This window comes from Lepidochelys kempii, chromosome 2 (genome assembly GCF_965140265.1).
Source record: "Lepidochelys kempii isolate rLepKem1 chromosome 2, rLepKem1.hap2, whole genome shotgun sequence".
Classification (NCBI taxonomy): Eukaryota; Metazoa; Chordata; order Testudines; family Cheloniidae; genus Lepidochelys; species Lepidochelys kempii.
Genome location: NC_133257.1, coordinates 39144655 through 39158787, shown reverse-complemented (window position 1 = coordinate 39158787; position 14133 = coordinate 39144655). Strand labels below are relative to the sequence as shown.

General features: G+C 40.2%; 1 protein-coding gene across 8 annotated transcripts in view; it reads right to left on the bottom strand.

Annotated features, from left to right (window-relative positions):
• The window catches only part of RNF19A (ring finger protein 19A, RBR E3 ubiquitin protein ligase), a 96654-nt gene that overhangs the window by 62603 nt on the left and 19918 nt on the right, over positions 1 to 14133 (bottom strand). For 3 of the 8 annotated variants that reach the window (XM_073330442.1, XM_073330447.1, XM_073330445.1), the window contains one exon: positions 13558 to 13621. The exons of the other annotated variants lie outside the window; for them this stretch is intronic. The gene's annotated coding sequence lies outside the window, so the exon portion shown is untranslated. Of the gene's footprint in view, positions 1 to 13557; positions 13622 to 14133 lie in introns of those variants that run through there. 8 annotated transcript variants of the gene reach the window in all.

Here is a 14133-nt window from a genome sequence, read left to right as displayed (position 1 = left end):
TCACAAACACCTGCCTGGAAAACTGCTCAAGCCTTATGGTGGCACACCATGTTCCTCCAAGCCGCTAAGCCTGATGTAGACAGGATAAGGCAGGGAGGCAGCATTGCATTCATCTTTTCTTCAAACGTCAAATCCAAAAGAGATGAGACAAATAAAACAAGGCCATTTGAATTACATACCAGAGTCAGAGCTAACAAAGCATGGGCACAATATGGACATCAAAGACTAAAGGGTTTATAAGGGAGCTCATTGATACCTTGTCAATGATGGTGGTGAAATGTTCCAGACAGGTGATCCTGGGAAAACTTCAGTGTTGTTAGTAACAAGGCCTCAGATGTTAAAGTTCAAAAAAACTCATCTCCTCACTTGCTTCTTTAAGACTTTCACAGGTCACCTCTTGTCTAACCCACATAACTGGTCATACTTTGGACCTGATCCTCACATTAAATATCAATAGTGAGGACATCACAACCCAGGCATTATCTTGAACAGACCATCACCTCATACAAGTAATAGAGCATTTATAGCTCCCAGGCATAAAGAAAGACACACGATCCTGATTCAAGCAGGAAGTGTCATGGGCCCCCATCAAATTCCAAAATATACTAAAGGATAATAGCATACTACCCACAGAATGAGTTGAAGATCTTGTGAATCATTATCTTCATATTCTAGTTTCAACCATCCCAGAGGGCCTCTTCATCCACATATACTAGATTGAGAGCGTGATGGTAGAAAACTTGAGCGTGATGGTAGAAAACAAGGGCTGAAACAGGTTTAAAATGAAGTTTTTTTTCAAAGCCTACACCAAGACAAGCTTCCACAGCCTCCACAGAAGTGCCACATCTCACCTTAAGGAGCTATCCAGGGTGGTAAATCAATTCATAATCCTGATTACCACACTCCACAGCAGAACCCAGCAGTGAGAACTATCATCTTACTTTGCTGAAAAGATCAGGAGCATTTGTAAACACTTCTCAAACTGCATGGATCCATTCCCCCTATACTGGCCAATAGACTCAACACCTGTGACTCTGAAACCTTGCCTTTCCTGGTTGGTGAAAGAGTCATGAGCCACTCATGGCTGAAGTTCGCCAGTGCTGCCTTTAGGGAGGGAATCTTCCCTTCCTCATTCAAAAATTAACAATAGTGACCAACACTGAAGAAAACTACCTTGGATAAATAGGAGCTAGCCAATTACTGTGCAGTATCAAACCTTCCACTTCTGAGCTATTTCATAGATAAGCTTGTAGTTAGGGTCTCTAAGTGAAGCCAATGTCTAGAGTTGGCAGAATCTGGTTTCAAGTCAACACAGCTTTAATGCAAACAGCTTTAATGGCACGGATGGATAACTTCCTGGTATTGATGGATAGAGGGCAGACATCCACCCTCACTCAACTACACCTCTCTCCAGCATTTGACACTGGCAGCCAAGAGATACTACTTTCCCCACTTGAGAGGTGGCAGAGGTCCATGGAAACAAGTTAAAATGGTTTAAGTCCTTCCTGAAGGAATGCACCCAAAGAACAAAATAAAGAGAAATTACATCTCTCCCACCAGACCCCCTCACTTGTGGCATCCCCGTATGGCTCAATTCTCTCTGGGCCTATTCATCACTGACATGCAGCCATTAGAAAAACTGCTAAGATGACATGGACTCAAAGTGCCAGCAATATGCAGATGAGACAGCTCTATTTGAGCTTTACCACATGCCACTAAACACCAAGCTGGCCCACTGTTTGGACATGTTCAGCTTATGAATAACGAACAGGTATTTGATACTCAATACAAGCACCAGAGATGTGATACTGGTGAGCAGAGGAAAGCTTTGAAGAGTTGGAAGCCATGGTGCAGTCTTCTTTGGTTGAAGGTATACATCAGCAATGAGTCAAATCTGTCTTTAGGTTAGGTATGCTCCTTGCTGACACTAAACTCTGACACGAAGTCTTCAAGTAATGCTTCCTATTGGACTAGGAGACTCTATCCCATCCTGGTGGGTGATGATCTGCCCTTAGTTATATGGTAAATCACATCCCAGCTGGACTATAGCAATGAAATATAGTTGGGCACAAAGCATCAGCCCTTAGGTAATTCCACCCAATTCAGAATGCAGCAGTATATCTCCTCAGCAACATGGGCTATTGAAAGTACATCAAAATTATCCTCTGCTCTCTACCCCTGGCTTCCCAAAGAACAGGGAGTCAAGTTCAAGGTCTCAGTCCCTATCTTCCAGGCTCTCAATGGCCTGCTTCAAGGATGTCTACAAGATTTTTTAAAGCTGCAAGAAAAAGACTGTGGTCAACAACTCTGCTCTTCAGGCACTACAGAACTTTTTACCGCAAAGGTAATGATAATCTACACAGGAGACAGATTTCTCAGTGGCTGGTCCCAGACTGAAGAAGAAATATCCATGGGAACCAAAAACAACGCCAAACCTCACATTCTGCTCCTAAATTCAAGACATACTTATTTAACCTTGTCTTCCGCAATATAAACACAAAACAGTATGTGCTTATTTGGTTTATTTTTTAAATTACCCAAACTTAGACTGTATACAATTTCCTTGCTGAGGAGGGGATCAGAGAAAAACTGAACCACATGTGACAGATGTTAGTAACTTTGCTTAACGCGCTACTAGATGGCACTCAAATATTACAGTGATTAGGGTTATATAAGAACCTACCTGCAACAGAATAGAATTAAACCAGGCCTATAACTCCAACACTGGCAGAAGGAAACTTTCTGCTAAAATTCAGTGGTCCATCTGCACCCAGAGGGAAAACATGGTGAACACGGTAATTAAATTTACTTTATTAATTTCAATTATTTTAAAATTAACTAATATTTCATGTGAAATTAAGTGTGTAAGATAATGACATAGAAAAGTTACAGAATTTAAAAAACAAAAGATTCTCAAAATTGTCAGTTGTAATGTGGCTTTCCTGTAATGTGGCTTGTTGAAATTCTAAGTTTTTAGAATTTGACAATAATCTGCAAAAATCAAGTTTGTTCTTATTAAAACAGTACTTTGCATAATGGTCACTGGAAATTTTATTTAACTTTAAGTTCTAAAATTATTTACCCAGCTCTATAAACCCGTGAATGTGAAAAAACTGTCATATGATTTATTTAAAAATATTCTAAAAATGCACCAAATTGTAATTATTCAACCAGCCACACTATAAAATTTTTTTTTGCTTCCACGTGTTCTCATTGAGTCCTGTGCATGTGATACCATCAGAACTGCTTAATGTTTATATAACCTTGTCAATTACCAGTGCATTATATCATATCTAGTAGCCTATCCCAGGATGGGCTTGATCAGTGCTGCTCTGCCTCTCTATTTTCTCAAGTCTTCTCTCTGCCCTTTGTTCTGCTATGCCTATGAAATGTTCATTGCTGGGTGGTGATACAGAGACAGAAAAATTCTCTTACCTCCCCTTCCCCCCGCCACCTTGTTAATTCATAATTTGCAGCTGAATTGCCTAAAATGTTTTTTACCCCAGAACTGTTCTACTGATCAAAGAGCATTCAATTGCTGCACATTACATAAAATGTCATTTACAGAATAATTCTTTCAAATTGGATCAAAATGTAACAGTAGTTTGTTACAAACATACAGACATTACAAAAGACACTTCATAGAAGGAGCAGCAATACCACTATTGCTCAGCCAGAGCAATGAAGAGATTCACCTCATGGCCATCAGGGAGCTTTGTTCCATGACTGTGACATTAGTCACGAAATGGGATTTAAGTTTAAGAAAAAAGGTATACCTAGAGTATTTTAGTCAGTACAAGTGCAGTATGTGTATTAAATACAAATAACGATCTGCCAAGTTAACTCTGCCATGATAATGATCTGCCAAGTTAACTCTGATGTCACAATTCTACTACCCAATAATGAACTGTTCTATCTTGGATCCTAAAACCTTCTTTGTCTGCGAATACTAACAACTTCAGCCCAAGCTATAATGTATGCTGAGCGAAGCTTTTTAAATAACCATGGGTCAGGCGGACATTATATCCTAGTAGACAAATGAGCAGTTAAATTTAACAAACAAAAAATATCACTGTTCTACTCATAACTTAGTTTAGATTTAAATGAATACAAGCAGAATATTTTAAATCAGCCCACTTCCCCACTAAAGTTAAGAGCAGCTTCAGCTAGATTTGTGGCTATTCCTCAAGTAAATGCAGCAGAAAATAAGGCAGAGGCTAAATCAGAATTAGCCAGTGAGATTGCTCCTAAAATGTAAAAGCTTTGACTGTGTGGATACAATCCCCACATGCTCTATATATTATATCTGCCTACCACCAGCTGCGCATCCACTTACCTCTGATGTCACAGTGCTGCATAACAACTAGGACAGGTGGAGGAGAAAAGGGGAAGGAACAAGGGGAAGAGAGATGAAGTGGGGGTAGGGGCTGCAGGTAAAAAGGGGGCTGCAGGTAAAAGGGAAAGCTACCTCCAAAGTCACAAATCTACCAGTATCAACCAGTCTATATATAAATGGTATTGTTGGCATGTGAGCCCTTGATGCAACCTCATTTGTTCACTCATTTCACCCCACCAATGATATCATAGCATGCAAATGATCTGAACAGGCAGAGGAAAAAACGGGGGTGGGAGGGTCTGATGCAGTGAGAGGATAGAGGAACACCTCTTCCAACACCAGTTCCAAAACCCATTAATTTCATTGTGTAAGTAGCTACCTCAGCCTACTCTAAAAATATACAACATCAGACCCTCATTTCCCTTTCTCAGGTTTGGCTTTAACAAATAAATTAATAATATAACAAAGTTCAACTCAAGCCTTCTCTGCAGCCATGTCCACTGCGAGGGTTCCTACCTCAGGATTTCTCACCCTAGACCCTTTCTCCCAAGAAAGCAATTTCCATCCCCCTTACATATGGGGGAGGTAATGAGCCTTACTGGGTCTTTTCCCTGAAAAAACACCAGCTGCTAAATGGGTACAGTGCTGCAGAGAGACACTCCCTAGGTGTTCGTGCACAGGGACTATTTTATTTAAAGGCATTTTTAATGTTGGGAGCAGATACTTTCCACAATACGTTCAATTATAACACATCTCATTGTTTTGGCATATATAAGCTATTGAATGTCTCTCCAATAAATATTCTATTGCATCTCAGATTTGCACACATTTTATATGTACAGTAGATATATTCAAATACAGAAAAAAACTGCTAAAGGAACGTTAAGGTTGCACAGTGAAGCAGTGTAAACTTAGCAAATACCACAATTAAAGTTCCTTGTGAAACCTTAATGCAAGCGCACAAGGGAGCTGAATTACGATGATGTTTAATTACAGGATCACAAACTATTTTTCAGAAGACCCTGGCCTCATTAAGTCCACAGGATGGAGCTCACTGAATAGGTAACTTTTTCCCTCATCATTCAGTGTGTGCTTTTATGCCTTTACCACACACCATCCAAACCCAACAGTGAAAAGAGAATTATTACTTCTCTCATGATATTCGTTTTCTATAGTATTCATCACAACAGTATCTAAGTGCTTCACAAACATTAATGAATTAATCTCCATAGTACTCCTGTAAAGGAAGTATATTATCCCCATTTTGCAGATAGGGAACAGAAGTACTGTGATCTTATGGCCAAAATTGTTAAGCGACCACCAGTGTTGCATGCCCAACTAGAGATACCTTGAGCCTGATTTTTCAGAGTACTTAGCATTTTTATATTACCCTATAGATTCAAAGCAGCTCCCACTGACTTCAGCTGCATCTGAGAGTGCTCAGCACTTGTGCAATTAGGCCCTGGTTATCTTAAATTGGGCAGCCAATAAATGAGTAACATGCAGTCAGTGGCCACCTGGATGAAGCTTGTTTTAAGTGACTTGCTCTGCATTACATATGAACTCTATAAAGAAAACTGGCATAGCATTTAATTCTATAGTGTGGCACCGCACTGCCATAACCACAAAACCCTCCTTTCTCATCCTATAATCCCGTCTCAATCACTACACACCCTCTCTAACTTTTACACTAAATGAGGCACAGGTCCTTCAGACAACAGCCTCATTCCCTACACAACCATCCTGAGCACTGAATGTGGCAGGTATCCTATGGGAACAATCGTATGGGATCATCTAGTTAAAGATGTAGCATAATGCAAATGGCACAAGGAGGCCAGAACAATGGTTTCATAGACCCTTAATTGAGTGCTTGACTTTATCACCTTAACATTTGTTTAACATGGGGGGGGGGGGAGAGATTAATGTAATTTTTCAAGCTTAAACACCCCCCTGACCAAACACACATTCCATCATGTGGAACCATCCTTACCCCACGTGGGTTATTAGCAGGATTGGGAACTCAAGGACTTTAACACAGACCTCTGCAATTTAACTAATGGAGTAACTGTTGGTAGTAGTAAGCCATTATCCTCTATGTGCACCAACCACTAGAAGATGATGAGACACATCTTATCAGTGGGTTTCACAGCTATTTGCTAGACAGATGAATGTTGGAACTCAGGAATTCCAGATTCTGGAGGGGGTGCGTTCTACGGATTACAGACCCTTCTGTTGTTGTCCTGTCCCCCAGCATGCCCTCTTCTGGGGCTGTCCATTGGCATGTCCCCAGTCCCCATCACCTTCTCTTCTTTATCAATCTCACAACCCTTCCATGTCCTCCCTCTGAATCAGACTACTTCCTCTTCCTCCTCAGACACCAGCAAGAGGAACAGAGAGCTTGTGAGAGTCTTCTAGCACTCAATTCTGTGCCCAGAATCACAGCAGCCCTCTGGCATGTGGAAGGAGCAACTGTAGGGAAAGATCTGCTCAGCTTCAAAAGCCCTGGCGGGAGCATGCTTAAAACAGGTAGAATCTTTGGAGAATTTGGCTGCCCAACTAACAAGCCTCTGAGCAGGTGTCAACAATGATTTTTCAAAGGTTTAATCATCAAAAGCTAAATGTGTGGCTCTTCACAGTGATGACAAAAGGCTGCTTTCTGGCCCTAGGGCAACACCTCTGTCCAATTTCAAGTCCCTGCGCCAAAGCATGGAGGCACTAGAGCAGGGGTTCCCAAACTTGGTTTGCAGCTTGTTCAGGGTAAACCCCTGGTGGGCCTCAAGATGCTTTGTTTACCTGATCGTTCGCAGGTACGGTCACTTGCAGCTCCCATTGGCTGCAGTTTGCCGTTCCCAGCCAATGGGAGCTGCGGGAGGAGCTGCGAACAAGTCGCAAACCAAGTCTGGGAACCCATGCACTAGAGCTTCTCAATGAAACAACTAAGTTTTTTGGTTGTTTCCCCTCTTCTCCCCGCACCAAATACTGGCAATAAAACTTTCTTTTGATATTCTCAAACAGTTGAACCATTTGTTCTAAAACATTAAAAAAAATTCAGCCTGAGGCAGACACCCACCTTGGCAAACTTCAGCCCAGTTAAAGTTTTGAGCAACTAAAAACAAGGTTTTGTAATAGGAAAAAGTTGTAGGCAACTTTATTTACAGAAGTCACTGGCAGTTCCCATCTACTTCACATATATATGTATATATATGAAATAGATGAGAACTGCCAGTGACTCCTGTAAGTAAGTAAGTAAATAAATAAATGTGGGAGGAGGGTTCTATATATATTATATATAAAAAAACCACATACACACACTCTTACGCATACTAATTTAGAACACCTAGAGGCCCCAGCCAAGATCAGGACCCACTATATTAGGCACTGTAGATACACAGATAAGACATTCCCTGCCTCAAACAGTCTAAATAGAGAAGACACTAAAAACAGGGGAAAGGAAGTATCATTCCCATTTTAGAGATGGTGACCTGAGTCAGAGACTGTGTGACTTGCCTGAAGTCACACTGGAAGTCTGTAGCAGAGTCTGATATTAAACCTAGATCTCCCAAGTCCTAGAGTCCAATATTTTAACAAGGCTATTTCTAAAAGACAAAAGCACCCTTTTAAACACATGAATTATATGTTTAGAATATGAAACTTAACCCTCTCTCTCTCTCTCTCTCACTCACTGACACACCAGTATATTTTCCTCTTAAAACCCTCCAGGATTTGTAAGTACAAAAATACCACAGGTTTCAGAGTAACAGCCGTGTTAGTCTGTATTCGCAAAAAGAAAAGGAGTACTTGTGGCACCTTAGAGACTAACCAATTTATTTGAGCATGAGCTTTCGTGAGCTACAGCTCACTTCATCGGATGCATATGAAGTGAGCTGTAGCTCATGAAAACTCATGCTCAAATAAATTGGTTAGTCTCTAAGGTGCCACAAGTACTCCTTTTCTTTTTTTAAAAATACCACACAGTCTTCCTTTTAATAAATCACTAATCTTTTGAATGTCGCCCCTATTACTGAAGAAAAAACCCTGCTGGATTACTATCTGAGCAAGGAATTTGGGCTGCAATGATAGCTTAGATGTCCTTCTACATAAGATCTCTTTCCCCACCCTCAAAAGGGGATGCATATTTAGGAAGAAAGAAAATCTCAATATATGAAAAAAAAATGCAATCCTTTAGGATTTGTGAAGTACCTATTATTTTTTCATTAGCCTACAGTAATTTTTATGGAACACTTTTTAGTACTTCTTGGAAGAAAAAATGAACTATCTATCTATATGTAAGCACTTGTCACAAGAAACATTCTTTAAATGCAGCTGCACTTTCTCCACACAAATAATCAGAAATTTAAAATGGATTTGCAGCTTTATTCTGCTGTTTTCACTTTAGAGAAGTTTTTCAAGTAAAAAAAACTTCTAGGAAGACTAACAAGTCAGCTGCACTGTCACCACACCTAAATTTGAATTTCTGAAGTCTACAAACATTAACATTCTAAATAATATAATTAAATATTAAATAAAAAATTATACTTCTAACCTACCTCTACCTGATTATGTTCTGTAAATGTGATTTTCTGTTATTTCTTCCTACTCCACAATATTATGCACTAAAGGAGAAGCTGTGACATCATTAGAAGTTCCTGACACACATGCTCTTCCCCTTCCCCTCCTCCCCCACACACACCTGCTTGAAAGGAGTGGGATTTGGGTTTCTTGAAAGGAGTAATCGGTCTTCTCACCTTTTGAGAAATGTAGAGTTGTAACTGTTGTTTATTATATTGTATTCTGGCATCTTGAGCCTAAAGGCCACATTTTATAAATATTTTTTAAAATGATAAAAGTTGTGATAATTCACCTAAAGACGGGGTGGCCAAGGAGACTGGGAGTGAGAAATAAGGGGTGGGGGAAAAGGTGAGGGATCAGAGGAAGTGTGCGGTGGGGGTGACGGAGAGAAGAAGAGACCTGTTTATTTGTGAGAGAGAGAGAGAACTAAGACTGGGACAGGAAACCAGGGAGGGAGGAGCACAGATTGGACAAGGAGAGAAAAAAATCGGAACCCAGTGGGGACAGAGAATAGGAGGGCGGAGGAAGATTGGAGGCCAGATGGGGGAGAGAGATTGAGACGGGAACCTGGATTGGCTGGGCAAAGAGACTGCATTTGGGGGAGAGAGGGTCGGGGAGAGAGGGTGTTTTTTCCTTCATTAAAAGTCCTAAACAACTCCTTGTAAATTAATAAGTTACGAATTTGCTAGATTTAATTAAAAAACAAACATTTGAAAGATAACATATTTCTACTTTTGGCATCACATTAGCAGAAAAACAGGAAATTAATCAGCCTGCAATAATAAACCTTGAAAAGTTGAAACGCACCATGAAAGTGTTCGGTCCTACCATGAAAGTGGTGGGGTGGCAGGGAGGGGTGTTTATGCTTTTATGATAGCAGCTTCTATAGCTAAACTGCCATCTCAGACAGCATACATTTTGATGGGCATCAAAATGATCTTTGGGAGTGGTCAAGAATAGTACTGGCTGATATAGTAAAATCCCTAGCTGGGAATAGCCAAAAGGTTGGAAGGACAGAAAATTGCTACTGCTAACAAATTAACATAAGAAAGCTGATGAGCCCAATAGCAGACTAAATAGTAGCTTTTTCAGAGAAAGGAAAAGACAAGTTATGTCTCCTTACAGCAAGATGCTAACCGGTCCTCTTCATCTGGTCTCTGAAGTTTCAAGTTGTTCAAATGGATTTTGTTTGTTTTGTAATTGAGAATTACACACGACCTGCACGCAACTGGGCTGACTTGCAAAACAATAGCAAAGGTGAGAAAAGACTTCCATCTAAAATGTCACTACCAGGTTAAAAATCTGTAAATATTCACAGAAGCTGAAGAGATGTGTTGCTTCTCAAAGAGCAAAGTGATCTGTTTCCTATTTCTTTCCCCCACTATAAAATAAAACAAAAAAAGCAAATGCACCCTCTAATTTTAATGTTGCAACTTAAATTTTTACTGATAGTACATAGCTTTCACTCCTAAGAAAATTACTATGTACTGTGCAAACTTGTAAGACTGATATTTTCCCTGTTGAAATTCTGTTTAGTCTTTATCTTCTATCCACTCTGATTGGATACAAAGTATGTAGTGACCTCTATAAACTGACAAAAGCTATTAAAATTTAAAAAAGTAATATCAATAGCAACTCTGGAGCTACTGCTCAGAGGAATTATTTTTAAGACGCCATTTTAGGGCCTTTAAAACTTTGAGGGGAAAAAAAATCATTAAAATGTCTTGTGTTCGTATACTGTACTATAAGAAACAAGAAGTTTGGTAAAAGCCTGTTCAGCCTTTTGAGTTATCAGGAGTGTGAAAAGGAAGACTATTTTATACTTTAAGAAGCATTAGATCTCTTTATATGCTCAGATTAATTCTAATTCCTGCATTTGAAGTTAAAGTGTGCGAGTCTGCAATGAGGAACGTGTGCTCTGAGATTTAAAAAGTCTGGTTGAGAAAGTTAACCAACCAAATACGTAACTGTATAGTTCATATTTTGTGTGCTCAAAAAGTAAAAAAAACTGATGGTTTCTGGGGGAACCATAGCTATCACTTGGCCTTCTTAGAAAATACTGTATTTGTGAATCATCCTAAATCCATGAAATATTGCATATGTACAAGAGAGTTAAATTCCAACTGTAGTGGGAATCCTATTTTAATCTGATGACTTTTGTACATGTAAAATCAACTGTAATGTCACATTAAAGTACTTGCTTTTTACTTTTGGCATAAGATTCCATTTTACATCTGCTTTTTGCCTCATTTAATGCCTGCACAATACTTTGAAGATATAATACACTATACAAGTGCTAGATATTTAACATTTAAGTTAATTCTCATGCTTGTAAGAGGTGCCGGACTGACTGAACAGGTACACCACAAGTAGTACAAATATGCTCACACTATTCTAAACATATTTCTACCTTGAACGTATTTTAAAAGGGTTGCTTGCTTTCCAAGAGGGCATACACCCAATTAAGGCTATGCTTTGGCCTCTCCCACTAAACTCCACTCCTCCCCTCCCAGCAGAAACAAAGATTCTTTCTAGGTAGAGAGAAACAGAGGGATAGAGTTGCTCTACTACTCCCACACAACTGCTTGGATCAGCATTAGCATTCTATCAGAAATGTAGCTCTATCCTTCATCCCAACTACCAGGGTAAAAAGTAGCATGTAGAGAGGAATGAAGACATGATAAAGCACAGGTAAGCTTACAGGGATGTCTCCTCTAGACTGCTAAAAGTGGAAAAACAACATAGCTGCTTTGTGCCTACAGGTGGCACAGGCATACAGTAGAACATTTTTCATTTGCCCTAATGAGTGGGAACCCCATTGACAATCTCAATTTGGTGAATTAGTAAGAGAACAAACAAACATCTCTTATGATACTTGTAAAAAATCAGCCAATTAAAAACTGGCAAGTAAAGGGCAGATGGGGATAGTCAACTATTCTACCTATAAATTTACTTTTTTTATTGTATATATTTGTCTTCCCTGTCCTGTCCCCTTCCCTTCCCTCACCCCACCCCAGCATTCATTTTATGTTCTTTTCTTAAACTGTAGGTTCTCTGACTTCAGGCATTGTCTTTTCATACAAATCAATATACTACCTAGCACAACAGAGCCCAAGACCCGACTTGGATCCCGAATGCTACCACAATTTTTTAATAATGGTAGCTGGATGCCTGACTAATCTAATGGCTTTCTATGACGAGATAACTGGCTCTGTGGATGAGAGGAAAGCAGTCGATGTGTTATTCCTTGACTTTAGCAAAGCTTTTGACACAGTCTCCCACAGTATTCTTGCCAGCAAGTTAAAGAATTATGGGCTGGATGAATGGACTATAAGGTAGATAGAAAGCTGGCTAGATCGTCAGGCTCAACGAGTAGTGATCAATGGCTCCATGTCTAGTTAGCAGCCGGTATCAAGCGGAGTGCCCCAAGGGTTAGTCCTTGGGCCAGTTTTGTTCAATATCTTCATTAATGATCTGGAGGATGGTGTGGACTGCACCCTCAGCAAGTTTGCAGATGACACTAAACTGGGAGGCGTGGTAGATACGCTGGAGGGTAGGGATAGGATACAGAGGGACCTAGACAAATTAGAGGATTGGGCCAAAAGAAATCTGATGAGGTTCAACAAAGACAAGTGCAGAGTCCTGCACTTAGGACAGAAGAAGCCCATGCACCACTACAAACTAGGGACCAAATGGCTTGGCAGCAGTTCTGCAGAAAAAGACCAAGGGGTTACAGTGGATGAGAAGCTGGATATGAGTCAACAGTGTGCCCTTGTTGCCAAGAAGGTTAACAGCATTTTGGGCTGTATAAGTAGGGACATTACCAGCAGATTGAGGGAGATGATCATTCCCCTCTATTTGAGATGGGTGAGGCTGCATCTGGAGTACTGTGTCCAGTTTTGGGCCCCACACTACAGGAAGGATGTGAAAAAACTGGAAAGCGTCTAGCGGAGGGCAACAAAAACGATTAGGGGACTGGAACACATGACTTATGAGGAGAGGCTGAGGGAACTGGGATTGTTTAGCCTGCAGAAGAGAAAAATGAGGGGGGATTTGATAGCTGCTTTCAACTACCTGAAAGGGGGTTCCGAAGAGGATGGATCTAGACTGTTCTCAGTGGTAGCAGATGACAGAACAAGGAATGATGGTCTCAAGTTGCAATGGGGGAGGTTTAGGTTGGATATTAGGAAAAAAAATTTCACTAGGAGGGTGGTGAAGCACTGGAATCCTTTACTTCGGGAGGTGGTGGAATCTCCTTCCTTTGAGGTTTAAGGTCAGGCTTGACAAAGCCCTGGCTGGGATGATTTAGATGGGGATTGGTCCTGCTTTGAGTAGGGGGTTAGATTAGATAACCCCCTGAGGTCCCTTCCAACCCTGATATTCTATGATTCTATGAACATCACTACAGAAAAACTTTAGTGAATGCCTCTTTCTTGCATGGGAACTCATCTCCAACGGCAAGTTTGGCCTTTTAAACCTCATAATGCAATAGATGGGAATAAATCCAGTGGGGCTCTTCCTGTAGTAACTCCTTCCCTAAAGGACCTAGAAGGAAAGTGTCTCAGTTTACAATCTAAGTCTTAGACAGCTCGCAGCAAGATTTAAAAAAAAGTTCAGATTTACTTGTCAAAAAACCAAAATAGTTACTTTACTTTTGAAGGAAGTTCTCCTGGACGCCAGAAACCTCACTGTTTACCTGAAATCATTTATTTCCTCCTACAGTTCCAAAGAAAATAATTACACAAATACACTAGAGGAAGCACTTATATAATTCCACTTCAAAGACATTAACATTTTATTAAAAGGGACATTTTATGCTATGGAAGGGAATCTTTCAAAACACAATTAAGTTTTTTTTAAAAGCAGTTTGCTATGGTATATGTAATTTAAATATGTATCTTACCATTTTAGTTAAACATAAAAACTACCATAGCACAAGCTATGCCATTCCTACAGAACCAACAGTAGAAGTGCTACAATCAGTGTTCTTTAGCACTTTAAGCAGACCACTATATGAAGTTCTAGTTATTGTGATGGGGCAAGGCCAGATGGTTATAGGAAAGTAGTGAGAAACAGGTAGGTTAGCCCCAGGCTAAAGAAATCTGTGTGACCATGGTAACCAAATGGCAGTTGCCGCAGGTTAATCAAGACACCTGGAGACAATTAAGATCCTTCCAGAAAGCAGCTAGGTTGATTGGGACACCTGAAGCCAATCAGGGGCTTGAGGA